Source organism: Mesoplodon densirostris, chromosome 16, assembly GCF_025265405.1.
Source record: "Mesoplodon densirostris isolate mMesDen1 chromosome 16, mMesDen1 primary haplotype, whole genome shotgun sequence".
In the NCBI taxonomy this organism is placed as follows: domain Eukaryota; kingdom Metazoa; phylum Chordata; class Mammalia; order Artiodactyla; family Ziphiidae; genus Mesoplodon; species Mesoplodon densirostris.
In genome coordinates this window covers 31,144,203-31,160,729 of record NC_082676.1, presented here as the reverse complement: position 1 = coordinate 31,160,729, position 16,527 = coordinate 31,144,203, and positions in this window count along the sequence as shown.

Below are 16,527 nucleotides of genomic sequence, written 5' to 3'. Positions count from 1 at the left end.
TTTTAGAGGAAAACATAGGAAAAACACTCTTTGACATAAATCACAGCAAGATCTTTTTTGACCCACCTCCTAGAATAATGAAAATAAAAACTAAAATAAACAAATGGGACCTAATTAAACTTAAAAGCTTTTGCACAACAAAGGAAATCATAAGCAAGACGAAAAGACAACCCTCAGAATGGGAGAAAATATTTGCAAATGAAGCAACGGACAAAGGATTAATCTCCAAAATATATAAACAGCTCATGGAGCTCAATATCATAAAAACAAACAACATAATTAAAAAATGGGCAGAAGACCTAAATAGACATTTCACCAGAGAAGGCATACAGATGGCCAAGAGGCACATGAAAATATGCTCAACATCACTAATTATTAGAGAAATGCAAATCAAAACTACAATGAGGTATCACCTCACGCTGGTCAGAATGGCCATCATCAAAAAATCTACAAACAATAAATGCTGGAGAGGGTGTGGAGAAAATGGAACCCTTTTGCACTGTTGGTGGGAATGTAAATTGATACAGCCACTATGGAGAACCGTATGGAGGTTCCTTAAAAACCTAAAAATAGAACTACCATATGACCCAGCAATCCCACTACTGTGCATATACCCTGAGGAAACCATAATTCTAAAAGAGTTATGTACCACAATGTTCATTGCAGCACTATTTACAATAACCAGGATATGGAACCCACCTTCCATCGACAGATGAATGGATAAAGAAGATGTGGCACATATATACAATGGAATATTCTCAGCCATAAAAAGAAACGAAATTGAGTTATTTGTAGTGAGGTGAATGGACCTAGAGTCTGTCATACAGAGTGAAGTAAGTCAGAACGAGACAAACAAACACCATATGCTAAAGCATATATATGGAATCTAAAAAAAAAAAAAATGGTACTGATGAACCTAGTTGCAGGGCAGGAATAAAGATGTAGACATAGAGAATGGACTTGAGGACACGGGGTGGGAGGAGGAAGCTGGGGCAAAGTGAGAGTAGCATCGACATATATACACTACCTAATGTAAAATAGTTGGCTGGTGGGAAGCAGCAGCATAGCACAGGGAGATCTGCACAGTGCTTTGTGATGACCTAGAGGGGTGGGATAGGGAGGATGCGAGGGAGGCTCAAGAGGGAGGGGATATGGGGACATATGGCTGATTCACTTTGGTGTACAACAGAAACTAACACAGTATTTTGAAGCAATTATACTCCAATAAATATCTGTTTTAAAAAAAGTGAGTGAGGTTTTGTCAGCAGAATCTTGTGGTCCCCATTCAGTCACTCTAGATAGGCAATAACTGGAGATTATGAATTATAGTTAGGCCAGAGCCAATCTTTTAAGGAGAAGGAAATGCATGAAACAGCACAATGAAAGTAACAAAACTCCTAACATTCCCACCACCTCCTCACCCCTACCAACCTGAGATGTTTGCAGCATCATAGCTTCTTAATCCTTAATGGCACAGGGGCAGTTCTGGTTTATTAGAGGATGTGATTGTCAAAACATCTTTGTGTGGGTGTGAAAGTGCTTTTTTCACACAGCAGGGAAAGACCGCAGCATGTAACTTTGCCCAGCCCCCCAACCAATCAATGCCATGCCACTTCCTACCCAACCTTAGAATATACCTAAAAATACCCCCAAAGATACCAGGTGGAGTTGGGGGAAGGTCTCTTAATGCCAAAGGAGATGTTAGTAAAGCAGAAAGAGCTTAAGTTATAGCTGGTTAGAGATGGGGTCAGCATTATTGAGTCAGACTTACACCAGTAACCTACCCTCTCTGGCCAACCCCCTTGCTCTGCCTGCCCACAGCCCAACCCCTCTCCTGATTACAACCCAACCCTCACTCCACCTACAGCCTAACCCTTCAGCCTGACTTCAGATGGATCCCCTTTATTCAAGGCACAAACAGTCTTGTCCTTGAATGTACATCTTTTTTCCTTACCCAGACTGTGCACTTTTTGGGTAAGAAACAAATGTCTCCTTAGAGACTGAATATACAGACAGACAATAGCCAGACCGTATATGACAATAGAACTCTGACCCACAATCTGTAGCAACCAGCCTAGGAAGACAAACCCCTGCAGCAATCAGCCCAGAATGGTAAAGAATTGGTCAATTACTTCCAACTTCCTTATGTGTTGTACCTGCTTCCAACGCAGGACCAATTATAAAAAAGCAAGTATGTTCCCCAAACCAATCACATAAGATGCCTCTCTTCTAGTCAGGCCCCCTCCAGTGCCCTCATGCCAACAACCTCTAATCATAGCTCACCTGAAGCCTTCCCTATTTTTTTTTTTTACTATAATTCTTTCTTACTCTCTGCCTGCCTTTGAGTCCCTGACAAATGCAAGTGATGGTGGCTGACTCCCTTGCTATAGCAGGCTCTGAATAAATGGCTTCGTTTTTTTTATCACTTGGGTGGTCTTTTATTTCCACAGTTTTCCTGGAGGTTCCAACGAGATACAGTCTATACCACCCATCACTGCAGATTGGTCTTTGGCCAAATGCATTATCTATAGATAATAATACATGAACCCCTTGTGCCTTGCTGCTCATGGCTTGTCAGATCCATGCCAACTTGGTAAATCAGCACTGGGCTTGAACTCCACACCCTTTGTATTGAGTTCTCAGTTGTTTATTACCAGTTTAGCACCCAGGTTTTGTTATTGGCTCCCATTTGTTTGCATCATTGGTGGAATTAGGACATTCCTTTTCATCTTTTTGGCTCTCTTTTGTGCTTCCATTTTGAGTGATGCTGTTAAAGTTGTTTTATTTTTTTTGTCACAAGGAGGAGAAGCACAAGGAAAAACACAGACATAGGAACCCTTTAGGCTTGTTGATCAAGCCAGCCTCATAGACCTCATATGTGACTTTGTGGTTCTCATTTATACTGGTTGTAGGTCAACAATAAAACTGGGTAACATTCTTCTTTCATCCCAACACTTTTCCCAGAGAGAGTATTCTCCCTGGCTTTCTGTAGGGAGTAAATTGTCAGCTCTGCATTTGGAGACAGCCAACTGTCAAGCTGAGGGCCCGAGACAAAAGGTGCCCAAACATCACATTTCTATCCACCATTGCCAGCTCTCATGGGGTCACCAAAGTCCTCTCCTCCTCCAGAAAAACTCCTGTTTCTTGTATTTATTCTCATTAGAATCCTAATTCTCTCTCTAAATGGATAAACTTCACCAGGGATCATTTGGACCTGCAATTGCCACTCTAGGAAATATGTGACTTGAACAAAATTGTTCACTTTAGAGGTTCTTTAGAAAACAAAGGGAATAAGATATTTTGGTCAGTATGCAGAGGCTTCCAAAGGAAATTTTGATTTTAAAACTGCTTCACTAAAAGATTCTTTGGCCACACTAATGAGCAATAGGACAAACTTAGGCAACAACAAACTAGACTCATTTTTATAGCAAATCTTCCCCCTCTTTTCCTCCAGTTAATTCCCTAGATCCAATCCTACCTCTTCCACTTTCTCCTCCCAAATGTTCAGCCTTCACACCTCCACTGATGCTTCCCTGCTCTTCCCCTTTCCAGCCCTTACACTTTCCCAACAAATCCAAAGATCTTTAAATATCAGTTACCTCTAAAGATATAACCCTTCCATAAGATAGCTATGCAGACAGCTGCAGAATTTAAACCTTGGACCAGAGCTGAATTAATAATTATAATTAAAGATTGTCCTAAACCCAGACAAGACCAGCAACTAGTCACAGAAGAATTTAGAATTCTTTTGGGTACATATGACCTAGGGTTTCCTGACCTATATTAATTTTATACATGTTGGTCAGAACCTCAGATACTGAATCATGGATGACAAAAGCTGATTAGACTGACTTGGATTCCTCTTTCTACTATAAACCTGAATGTCAAAAACAGGTCCAAAAAGCAGGGTAAAGTCTCCTAAAAGCCATAGCTAAAACATTTCTATAAAAATCTATTGGCCCATGATTCAATTATGCAAAAGTATAAAAGCTAGGCTATGGTTCCCTGTTGTTTGCTCAAACACTAACCTAGGTGTTGCAGTGAAGGTATGCTGTAGATGAGATTAACATCTACAATGAGTTTACTTAAAATAAAGGATACTACCCTCAATAATGTGGGTGGGCTTCATCCAATCAATTGATGGTATTAGGAGCATAAACTGAGGTTTCCCAGAGAAAAGAAATTCTGCCTGAATAATGTAACATAAGGGAGAGCAGCCAAGATGGCAGAGTAGAAAGACCCTGAGCTCAGCTCTTTTCATGAGCACACCAAAATCACAATTATCTACAAACCAATCATAGATGAAAAGGACTGGAACCTACCAGAAAAGCTCTTCTATGACTAAAGATATAGAGAAGGAAGCACAATGAGACAGGTAGGAGGGGCAAATTCATGATATAATTAAGTTCCATACCCTCAGTGGGTGATGCACAAACTGGAGAATAATTATATTGCAGAGGTTCTCATACAAGAGTGAGAGTTCTGAGCCCCACATCAGGCTCCCCAGCCTGGGGGTCCTGCACTGAGGAAACAAGACCAGTAGGGCTTAGTTTGGGGAGCCCCACAGGACTGGGGAAAATAGAGACTTCACTCTTAAAGGGCACACACAAAATCTCATGCACACTGGGACTCAGGGCAAAAGCAGTAATTTGATAGGAGTCAGGGTCAGACCCACTTGCTGGTCTTGGAGAGTCTCCCTGAATGTAAATGGAGTGAATGCCCCAACCAAAAGACACAGAGTGGCTGAATACATACAAAAACAAGACCTGTATATATACTGTCTATAAGAGACTCACTTCAGCTCTAGAGACACATACAGACTGAAAGTAAAGGGATGGAAAAAGATATTCCATGCAAATGGAAATCAAAAGAAAGCTGGAGCAGTTATACTTATATAAGCTAAATAGACTTTAAAATAAAAACTGTTACAAGAGACAAAGGACCCTAAAGATGCTACCAGAAAACTACTAGAGCTAATCAATGAATTTGGTAAAGTAGTAGGATACAAAATTAATGCACAGAAATCTCTTGTATTCCTATACACTAATGATAAAAAATCTGAAGGTGAAATTAAGAAAACACTACCATTTACCATTGCAACAAAAAGAATAAAATATTTAGGAATAAGCCTACCTAAGGAGACAAAAGACCTGTATGCAGAAAATTATAAGACACTGATGAAAGAAATTAAAGATCATACAAATAGATGGAGAGATATATCATGTTCTTGGATTGGAAGAATCAACATTGTGAAAATGACTCTACTACCCAAAGCAATCTACAGATTCAATGCACTCCCTAACAAAACTACCACTGGCATTTTTCACAGAACTAGAACAAAAAATTTCACAATTTGTAAGGAAACACAAAAGACCCCGAATAGCCAAAGCAATCTTGAGAACGAAAAATGGAGCTGGAGTAAACAGGCTTACTGACTGCAGTCTATACTACAAAGCTACAGTAATCAAGACAGTATGGTACTGGCACCGAAACAGAAATATAGATCAATGGAAAAGGATAGAAAACCCAGAGATAAACCAATGCTCATATGGTCACCTTATCTTTGATAAGGGAGGCAAGAATATACAATGGAGAAAAGACAGTCTCTTCAATAAGTGGTGCTGGGAAAACTGGAGAGCTACATGTAAAAGAGTGAAAATAGAACACTCCCTAACACCATACACAAAAAATGAACTCAAAATGGATTAAAGACTTAAATGTGGGCTTCCCTGGTGGCGCAGTGGTTGAGAGTCTGCCTGCCGATGCAGGGGACGTGGGTTCGTGCCCCGGTCTGGGAGGATCCCACGTGCCGCAGAGCGGCTGGGCCCGTGAGCCATGGCCACTGAGCCTGCGCGTCCGGAGCCTGTGCTCTGCAGCGGGAGAGGCCACAACAGTGAGAGGCCCGTGTAACGCAAAGGAAAAGAAAAAAAGAAAAAGACTTAAATGTAAGACCAGACACCATCAAACTCTTAGAGGAAAACATGGGCAGAACACTCTTTGACATAAATCACAGCAAGATCCTTTTTGACCCACCTCCTAGAGAAATGGAAATAAAAACAAAAATAAACAAATGGGACCTAATGAAACTTAACAGCTTTTGCACAGTAAAGGAAACCATAAACAAGACAAAAAGACAACCCTCAGAATGGGAGAAAATATTTCCAAATGAAGCAACGGACAAAGGATTAATCTCCAAAATTTACATGCAGCTCAATAACAAAAAAAACAAACAACCCAATCCAAAAATGGGCAGAAGACCTAAATAGACATTTCCCCAAACAAGATATACAGATTGCCAACAAACACATGAAAGAATGTTCAACATCATTAATCATTACAGAAATGCAAATCAAAACTACAATGGGATATCCTCTCACACTGGTCAGAATGGCCATCATCAAAATATCTAGAAACAATAAATGCTGGAGAAGGTGTGGAGAAAAGGGAACCCTCTTGTACTGTTGGTGGGAATGTAAATTGATAGAGCCACTATGGAGAACAGTATGGAGGTTCCTTAAAAAACTAAAAATAGGGCTTCCCTGGTGGTGCAGTGGTTGAGAGCAGGGGACACGGGTTCGTGCCCTGGTACGGGAGGATCCCACATGCCGTGGAGCTGCTGGGCCTGTGAGCCATGGCCACTGAGCCTGCGCACCCGGAGCCTGTGCTCCACAATGGGAGAGGCCACGACAGTGAGAGGCCCGCGTAACGCAAAAAAAGAAAAAAAAAAAAACTAAAAATAGACCTACCATATGACCCAGCAATCCCACTACTGGACATATACCCTGAGAAAAACATAATTCAAAAAGAGTCATGTACCAAAATGTTCATTGAAGCTCTATTTACAATAGCCAGGACGTGGAAGCAACCTAAGTGTCCAACAACAGATGAATGGATAAAGAAGATGTGGCACATGTATACAATGGAATATTACTCAGCCATAAAAAGAAACGAAATTGAGTTATTTGTAGTGAGGTGGATGGATCTAGAGTCTGTCACACAGAGTGAAGTAAGTCAGAAAGAGAAAAACAAATACCATATGCTAACACATATATATGGAATCTAAGAAAAAAAAAAGGTCATGAAAAAGCTAGGGGTAAGATGGGAATAAAGACACAGACCTACTAGAGTATGGACTTGAGGATATGGGGAGGGGGAAGGGTAAGCTGTGACAAAGTGAGAGAGTGGCATGGACATATATACACTACCAAACATAAAATAGATAGCTAGTGGGAAGCAGCCGCATGGCACAGGGAGATCAGCTCGGTGCTTTTTGACCACCTAGAGGGGTGGGATAGGGAGGGTGGGAGGGAGGGAGACATAAGAGGGAAGAGATATGGGAGCATATGTATATGTATAACTGTTTCACTTTGTTATAAAGCAGAAGCTAACACACCATTGTAAAGCAATTATACTCCAATAAAGATGTTAAAACAAAAACTAAAAATAGAACTACCATAGGACTCAGCAATCCCACTGCTTGGCATATACCCTGAGAAAACCATAATTCAAAAAGAGTCATGTACCAAAATGTTCATTGAAGCTCTATTTATAATAGCCAGGACATGGAAGCAACCTAAGTGTCCATCAACAGATGAATGGATAAAGAAGATGTGGCACATATATACAATGGAATATTACTCAGCTATAAAAAGGAATGAAACTGAGTTATTTGTAGTGAGGTGGATGGACCTAGAGACTGTCATTCAGAGTGAAGTAAGTCAGAAAGAGAAAAACAAATACCATATGCTAACACATATATATGGAATCTAAAAAGAAAATAATGGTCATGAAGAACCTAGGGGCAAGATGGGAATAAAGATGCAGACCTACTAGAGAATGGACTTGAGGATATGGGGAGGGGTAAGTGTAAGCTGGGACAAAGTGAGAGAGTGGCATGGACATATATACACTACCAAACGTAAAATAGATAGCTAGTGGGAAGCAGCTGCATAGCACGGGGAGATCAGCTCGGTGCTTTTTGACCACCTAGAGGGGTAGGATAGAGAGGGTGGGAGGGAGGGAGATGCAAGAGGGAAGAGATATGAGGGCATACATATATGTATAACTGATTCACTTTGTTATAAAGCAGAAACTAACACACCATTGTAAAGCAATTATACTCCAATAAAGATTTTTTTAAAAAAAGACAAAGAAGGACACTACATACTGATCAAGGGATCAAATGAAGAAGTTATAACATTTTAAATATATATACACCTAACATAGGACCACATAAATATATAAGGCAAGTATTAACAGACATAAAAGGAGAGATTAACAGTAACACAATAACAGTAGGAGACTTTAACACCACACTTACACCAATGGACAGATCATCCAGACAGAAAATCAGTAAGAAAACACAGACCTTAATACATTAGACCAAATGGGCTTAATTGATATCTATATAGAGCATTCCATACGAATGCAGCAGAATACACATTCTTTTCAAGTGCACATGGAACAGTCTCCAGGATAGATCACATGCAAGGCCACAAAACAATCTTCAGTATATTTAGGAAATTAAAATCATATCAAGCATCTTTTCCAACCACAGTACTATGAGACTAGAAATCAACTACAAGAAAAAAAACTGTGAAAAACACAAACACGTGGAGGCCAAACCATATGGATGGCCAAAACAACCAATGGATCACTGAAGAAATTAAAGAGGAAATCAAAAAGTACCAAGAGAAAAATGAAAACAAAGACACCTATGGGATGCAGCAAAAGCAGTTCCAAGAGGGAAGTTTATACCAATACAATCTTACCTCGAGAAAAAAAAAATCTCAAATAAACACCCTAACTTTACACCTAAAGCAACTTGAGAAAAAAGAACAAACAAAACCCAAAGTTAGTAGAAGGAAAGGAATAATAAAGATCAGAGTAGAAATAAATGAAATAGAGACTTAATAAAAAACAATAGAAAGGATCAATGAAACTAAAAGCTGGTTTTTGAAAAGATAAACAAAATTGATAAACCTTTAGCCACACTCATCAAGAAAAAAAAGGGAGAGGGATCAAATCAATAAAATTAGAAATGAAAAAGGATAAGTTACAAATGACACTACAGAAATACAAAGGATCATAAGAGACTACTACAAACAACTATAAGCCAATAAAATAGACAACCTAGAAGAAATGGACAAACTCTAACAAAGGTAAAATCTCTCAAGACTGAACCAGAGAAAAAATAGAAAATATGATCAGACTGATTACCAGGAATGAAATTGAATCAGTAATTTTAAAACTCCTAACAAATGGCTTCACAGGTGAAGTCTACCAAATATTTAGAGAAGAGTTAACACCTATCCTTCTGAAACCATTCCAAAAAAATTGCAGAGGAAGGAATACTTCTGAGCTCACTCTATAAGACTAGCATCACCCTGATACCAAAAGCAGACCAAAAAAAAGAAAATTAGAGGCTAATATCACTGATGAACATAGATGCAAAAACCCTCAGCAAAATACTAGTAAACCAAATCCAACAATACAGTAAAAGGATTATACACCATGATCAAGTGGGATTTAATCCAGGGATGCAAGAATTTTCAATATCTACAAACCAATCAATGTGATACACCACATTAACAAACTGAAGAGTAAAAACCATATACATGATCATCTCATTAGATGCAGGAAAAGCTTTTGATAAAATTCAACATCCATTTATGATAAAAACTCTCTGGAAAGCAGGTAAAGAGGAAACATACCTCAACATAATAAAGGCCATATATATGACAAACCCACAGGTAACATCATATGCAATGATGAAAAGCTGAAAGCATTTCCTCTAAAATCAGGAACAAGGCAAGGATGTCCACTCTTGCCACATTTATTCAACATAGTTTTGGAAGTCATAGCCACAGCAATCAGAAAAGTAAAAGAAATAAAAGTAATCCAAATTGGAAAGGAAGAAGTAAAAGTATCGCTGTTCGGAGATGACATGGTACTGTACATAGAAAATCCTAAAAAGCCCACCAGAAAACTACTGGAGCTTATCAATAAATTCAGTAAAGTTACAGGATATAAAATTAATACACAGGGGCTTCCCTGGTGGCGCAGTGGTTGAGAGTCCACCTGCCGATGCAGGGGACACAGGTTCGTGCCCCGGTCTGGGAAGATCTCACATGCCGCAGAGCCGCAGGGCCTGTGAGCCATGGCCACTGTGCCCGCACGTCCAGAGCCTGTGCTCCACAACGGGAGAGGCCATAAGAGTGAGAGGCCCGCATACCACAAAAAAAATAAAATAAAATAAAATAAATAATACACAGAAATCTGTTGTATTTCTATACACTAACAACATAGTATCATAAAGAGAAATTAAGGAAACAAGCCCATTTACCATCACATCAAAAAGAATAAAATGCCTAGGAATAAATCTACCTAAGGAGGCAAAAGACCTGTACTCCAAAAACTATAAGATGCTGACAAAAGAAATTGAAGACAAAACAGATGGAAAGATATACCATTTTCTTGGATTGGAAGAATCAATATTGTTAAAATGACCATAGTACCTAAGGTAACCTACAGATTCATTGCAATCCCTATCAAAATGCCAATGGCATTTTTCACAGAACTAGAACAAATAATTTTAAAATTTGTACAGCAACATAAAAGACCCCCCCCCCCAATAGCTAAGCAATCTTCAGAAAGAAGAACTGAGCTGGAGGAATCATGAGCCCTGACTTTAGAATATACTACAAATCTACAGTAATCAAAACAGTATGGTACTGGCACAAAAACAGACACATAGATCAATGGAAAAGAATAGAGAGCCCAGAAATAAACCCACACACCTAGGGCCAATTAATCTATGACAAAGGAGGCAAGAATACACAACAGAGAAAAGACAGTCTCTTCAATAAGTGGTGCTGGGAAAACTGGACAGCTACATGTAAAACAATGAAATTAGAACATTCTCCAACACCATATAAAAAAATAAATTCAAAATGTATTAAAGTCCTAAATGTAAGACGGGATAGTATAAAACTTCTAGAGGATAACATAGGCAGAACACTCCTTGACATAAATCGCAGCAATATTTTTATGGATCCATCTCCCAAAGTAAAGGAAATAAAAGCAAAAGTACACAAATGGGACCTAATTAAACTTAAAAGCTTTTGCACCACAAAGGAAACCATCAACAAAATGAAAAGACAACCCACTGAATGGGAGAAAGTATTTGCAAATGATATGACTGATAAGGAATTAATATTCAACATATATAAACAGCTCATACAACTCAACATTTAAAAAAAAACAACTCCATTAATAAATGGGCAGAAGAACTGAATAGACATTTCTCCAAAGAGGAAATGCAGATGACCAACAGGCACATGAAAAGATGCTCAACATCACTAATCATCAGTGAAAATCAAAACCACAATGAGATATCATCTCACACCTCTCAGAATGGCTTTCATCAAAAAGAACACAAATAACAAATGCTGGTGAGGATGTTGGAGAAAAGGGAACCCTCACACACTGTTTGTGGGAACGTAAGTTGGTGCAGTCACTGTGGAAAACAGGACGGAGGTTTCTTAAAAAGCTAAAAATAGAAATACCATATGCCCCAGCAATTCCACTCCTGGGCACATATCCAGAAAGAAACCAAAAATGCTAGTCAAAAAGATACATGGATCCCAATGTTCACAGTAGCATTATTTACAATTGCCAAGATATGGAAACAATCTAAGTCCATCAACAGATGAATGCCTAAAAAAGATGTGAGATTTTATATATATATACATAATCTCACATACACACACACACACACACACACACACACATATGTATGTATGTATACACAATGGAATACCATTCAGCCATTAAAAAAGAATGAAATTTTGCCATTTGCAGCAACATGGATGGACTTGGAGGGCATTAGGCTAAGAGAAATAAGTCAGGCAGAGAAAGACAAATACTGTATGTTATCACTTGTGTCTGGAATCTAAAAAATACAGTGAACTAGTGAATATAACCCAAAAAAAGAAGCAGACTCACAGATATGGAGAACAAACTAGCGGTTACCAGTGGGGAGGGGCAGGGAGGGGCATTATAGGGGTGGGGAGTGGGAGGCACAAATTATTGGTTGTAAGATAGGTTTAAGGACGTAAGATAGGTATAAATTTTTTAATTAAAAATAAATAAATAAACAAACAAATAAATAAAACACTTTTGCCTCAGAACACATAAAAAGCACCTTCCCCTCAAAAAAAAAAATCTACCTGAGTCTCCAGACTGCTGGCCTGCCCAACAGATTTCAGACTCATGACTGCAACTTAAACCCTTAATTTCCAGCCTGCCCTAAATACAGATTTTGGAGTTGCCAACACACCACAATTGAGTGAGCCAATTCCTTGAAATAAAAATAAAGCCTAAATAAAGACTTCTAAATTTATTTATTTATTTACAGATATGTATACCTCTCTCCTATTGGTTCTGTTTCTCTGGAAAACCTGACTGTTACAGCCCTGCAGATCAAAGAGCTAGATGGCACACTTCCCAACTGACCACCTTTGTTAATAAGGACATGTGTCAATATTGTAAACAGAATGCACACTGGTAAAACAGCATCCCATTTTACAAACAACCAAAAAAACCCCAAGACAAATAAAAGTCCATCAATTTAGGTCAATGAAGGTGCTACAAGAAAGGAAAATGCACCCAATATATTGTCTTACCCCTAAACATCCAAGGTATATTAACTATAATATAGATGGTCACCCTCATCCCTGTTGATGCCTCTCAGAAGCATTCCTCCTAGGAGAAAGGTACTCATGCCTGCCCTAACAGACCAGGCTCCCTAGAATGTGTGAAAACCCTCCCCAGTCATCTATTGCAAAAGGCTGGAATTCTGGGACCGAGACATATACTCACCATCAGTGACACTCGAAGGTGCACAGTCCTTCATGCTTTCGTGCATTTATTCATTTCTTCATTTGTTGATTCATACTTTCACTATCTCCAGCTACCACAGGTAAACAATGAAATTACAAAACACTAATCAACAGAGGAATAAAGATACTGGGGACCCAGAGGAGGAGGTAAGTAGGATTTTTGCCAACAATCCTCATGTGGGTCAGAGTTATTATCACTATTTATGGGGAAACGAAGGATCAGAGAGATTAAGTGACTAACCCACAGAGGACAGAGGAAGGGAGAACTGGTAGAAGCCCAAGAGATAAGGCATGGAGAACACTAAAGTGGGGAGAGCCAGCCTCACTTCCTAATTTTTTTCCTGGGACACCTGGGATTTTTTGCTTCCTCCATCCTTCCTTTCCTCCAAGGAATCATTGTCAAGGGAAATCCTCCTTTCTTCACAGTCTTCTCCAGAGACTGAATCTTGCCCCAGGAGAAAGGAAATAGAAAATGGCTCTGTGCCATCTTATTTGTGAGCTGGAAGATTGATATCCTAGCAGGAGTTGCCTCAGCCTCCCTAATTGGGATTGGAGTCATGCAACACTGCCAGGCCTCTCAAGTTGATTACATGTCACTTCCTCAGAGCTGACTGGTCTATTTTGATTCTGTTTTAGGAAATCTCCCTCATTAGCATTTGCTGCTCCGTTTGGGGGTCAGGTTAGCCAAGTTTACACCTAGAATTTTCTCATATTTCTTTTCATTACCACAGAATATCCCTATGGAACTTGTTCCCCACTCCTCCCAGTTCCACATCCCACAATGGGTAATCAGATCTCAGGGGCTGGAGGAGATGGTAACCTTATATGTCACCTCTACTAGGAGGTACAAAGAATTTGTGAAGTAATGAGAAACACTGGTTCTTGAAGTTAGAAGACCTAGATTGTAAGGGTGGGATTTGGGGCACTAATAAAGGAAGGGAAGAGATTCCCCTTGGCACTGGGTGGACTCTACTAGAGAGGGGTTGCTTATTCTCCAGGGAGGTTAAAGCAATGCTAGCTGAGTTCCCACTGCCCACCTTAATTCTCCCTTTGCATTCCCAGAGCTGAGTGAATTGGAATTATCATTGTCACCAGCACATTCCCAAATGGCATTCTCAACTCTAATGTTTTTTAGTAAGCTATACTGGAAATGTGTACATTGGGCCTGGTCTAGAAGGAATAGCCACATGAAGAGTGTCAGCTGGGCCTGGATAGAATATTAGCCAGGGTTTCAGATCAGCCAATCTACCTGCTCTTTTCACAATCCACCCATCGGGAATTGCCTTATTAATGCTCAAATGGAGTCTTCCTGGGATTCTTGCTTTCCTGCAGCATAGTGTCCTGGAGGCTGAATGGTCATCAAGTCTATTCCCTATTCTTGAGCACTTGGCTGACCCACATTTCTCCCTTGCATCTAAGTGGGGGCATGAGCTTAGACATGAGCGCTGTGCTTGACTCCTAAAATGTCTACATAATCCTCCACAAAAGGAATCCCTTTTTTCTTTGGGCAGGTGGATGTAGACAATCTAGAAGAGGTCTCCAGGGCCCTGGAGAATTCCAGGGCTCTAGGAAATAATGGAGTCACACATCGTGGCTTTGTCCAATATCCTGCTTCCCAGCTTACTTACTCTCCTGAAGAAAATAAAAAGAAACAAAAGAATATCTCTTCGGGGCAGAAGCAAACACAGCTGCAAAGCAAACAGCCACACCAAGGGTCCCCAGAGCAGTAGGCTGCTTGCCAGGCTTCAACGAGGAATATCATTCCACTGGTGCCCATCCCCAGCCTCTATCATTTCTACTATGATGAGAAATATAGTCACTAACTTCCAACTCCATTAATTTTAGGCAAGTATTAGCATAAATAATCAAATAACGGGCCTCTCGTTCCCTGTAGCTTCTGTTGACATAGGAATGAGGCTGCAAAGATGAATTACCAAGTACATATCTCCTTTCTGCTTATCTTTTCAACAATATCTTTTCCCCACATACTCCGTAACCCACAACCACTGAGAGGTAGCCAGCACCAAACTCTACTGTCCTCATGGTGGAAGAGGGTAGCACTGAGCCCTCACTCCTTTACCTAGTACCCCTGTTGACCATAGTAGGCATCTAGGGTGAATGGCACTATTAGGGGAGTTGGAAGGCTTAAGTTTGGGGTCAGTCAGGGTTGTGGGTCAGCTTGTAGCCAGAGGTAGGGTCAGGCCATTGTAAGCTTAAAGGTCAGGCCAGAGGTAGAGATCCATTTGCAGCTGAAGAATAGAAAGGATGTCCATATTCTTCATAGGAACTGATCCCAGGAAGTGGCAGCATTAGCCAAGTTTTCTAGTGACATACATGAATTTACACCCTTTCAGCCTCCACTGCTATTCTGAGGCAGGGAAGAATTGGAAAACAGTTCCTCTGCATTTGGATTTTCTTTGAGAATTTAATTGAAAAGAGTCTCCAGGACCCAGATACCAAACCCCAAAAAAACTTTTTGTCCATGGGAAAGATCTCCTCTTAACTCTTCTGGGTAGCACTTTCTACAATTTGAATGTAAGCCCCAGGATGGCAGGGATTTTACTTTATACAACATCATATCCCCAGTGCCAGGAAAAGTTCTTAGCATATAGCTAGTGCTTAGTTAATTTGTGTTGAATGAATGAATAAAAGTTGTCCAGGCTTGGTGGGGTAGGAAGGAACTGTGGGTTGACTGGCTGGCCCCCACAAACAGGATATCTGTCAGGAATGCCTGCATTCTCTCCCATTCAACACCCTGACTGAAAGAAACGACCACCCTGCACCATTTCCATGAGAGTCCAAATCTCCTCAAACCTCTCATGACCTCTTGTAGGGTTCCTTTAAACCTCCTCTTTAAGGGCTAAAGTCCCAGTTTACCAGCCTAGGAGTTAACTTCTCAGTTGTGGGATAAACCTTTCCTTTCTCTTTACTCTCACTCAAAAGGGATCTCATAAAGGAGAGGAGATAAACACAGGTGCTTAGTTTTCCTTCTTAAATTAGAAGCCATGCTGCTGGATCACAAAGAACCGAAGGGCCAGCCAGGTCTCCAGGGCTCACAGGTGCAGCAATTTGATCCCTTCCCAGATTTGAGCATAATAAACTGGTAGAGAAAACTCACAATTTCACACCTCCTGCCTTTCCCTGTTTCTTCCCCTAGAGCTCTAGAACCTCCAAAGCCCTCTTGTAGACCAAGATCTGAGATGTGGTAAAGCTGCCCCATCTCCTTCCAGGCATACTATCCCACAATTTCTCCTCACCCTGCTGGCAAGTATACCTCCAGCCAGCCTTATGCTGGTTCTCTAGACCAGAATCAGGCACAGATCTCTATGTGACACCTGTCAGGTAGCCCCCTACCACACCAGGCTCAGCTTAGATTTAACTTTGTCTCCTATTCCCAGTCATCCTTGAAAACTGACCAAGCCCAGAATCAGATGCACTCCACGAGGGTTATCCCTGTCTTATACTGTGAGATGGCAGCCAGTCACAGACACAGAGCCTGCCATCTGACACTCCCATGTGAGAAGCTCCTGGCCTCTCCTTCCAGAGACCTCTGCCCCTCCCCTTCAGAGAGGAAGCCCAAACCCACAGTTCTGCTTTTGATCAGCTGCCAAATAATCCTCATAAG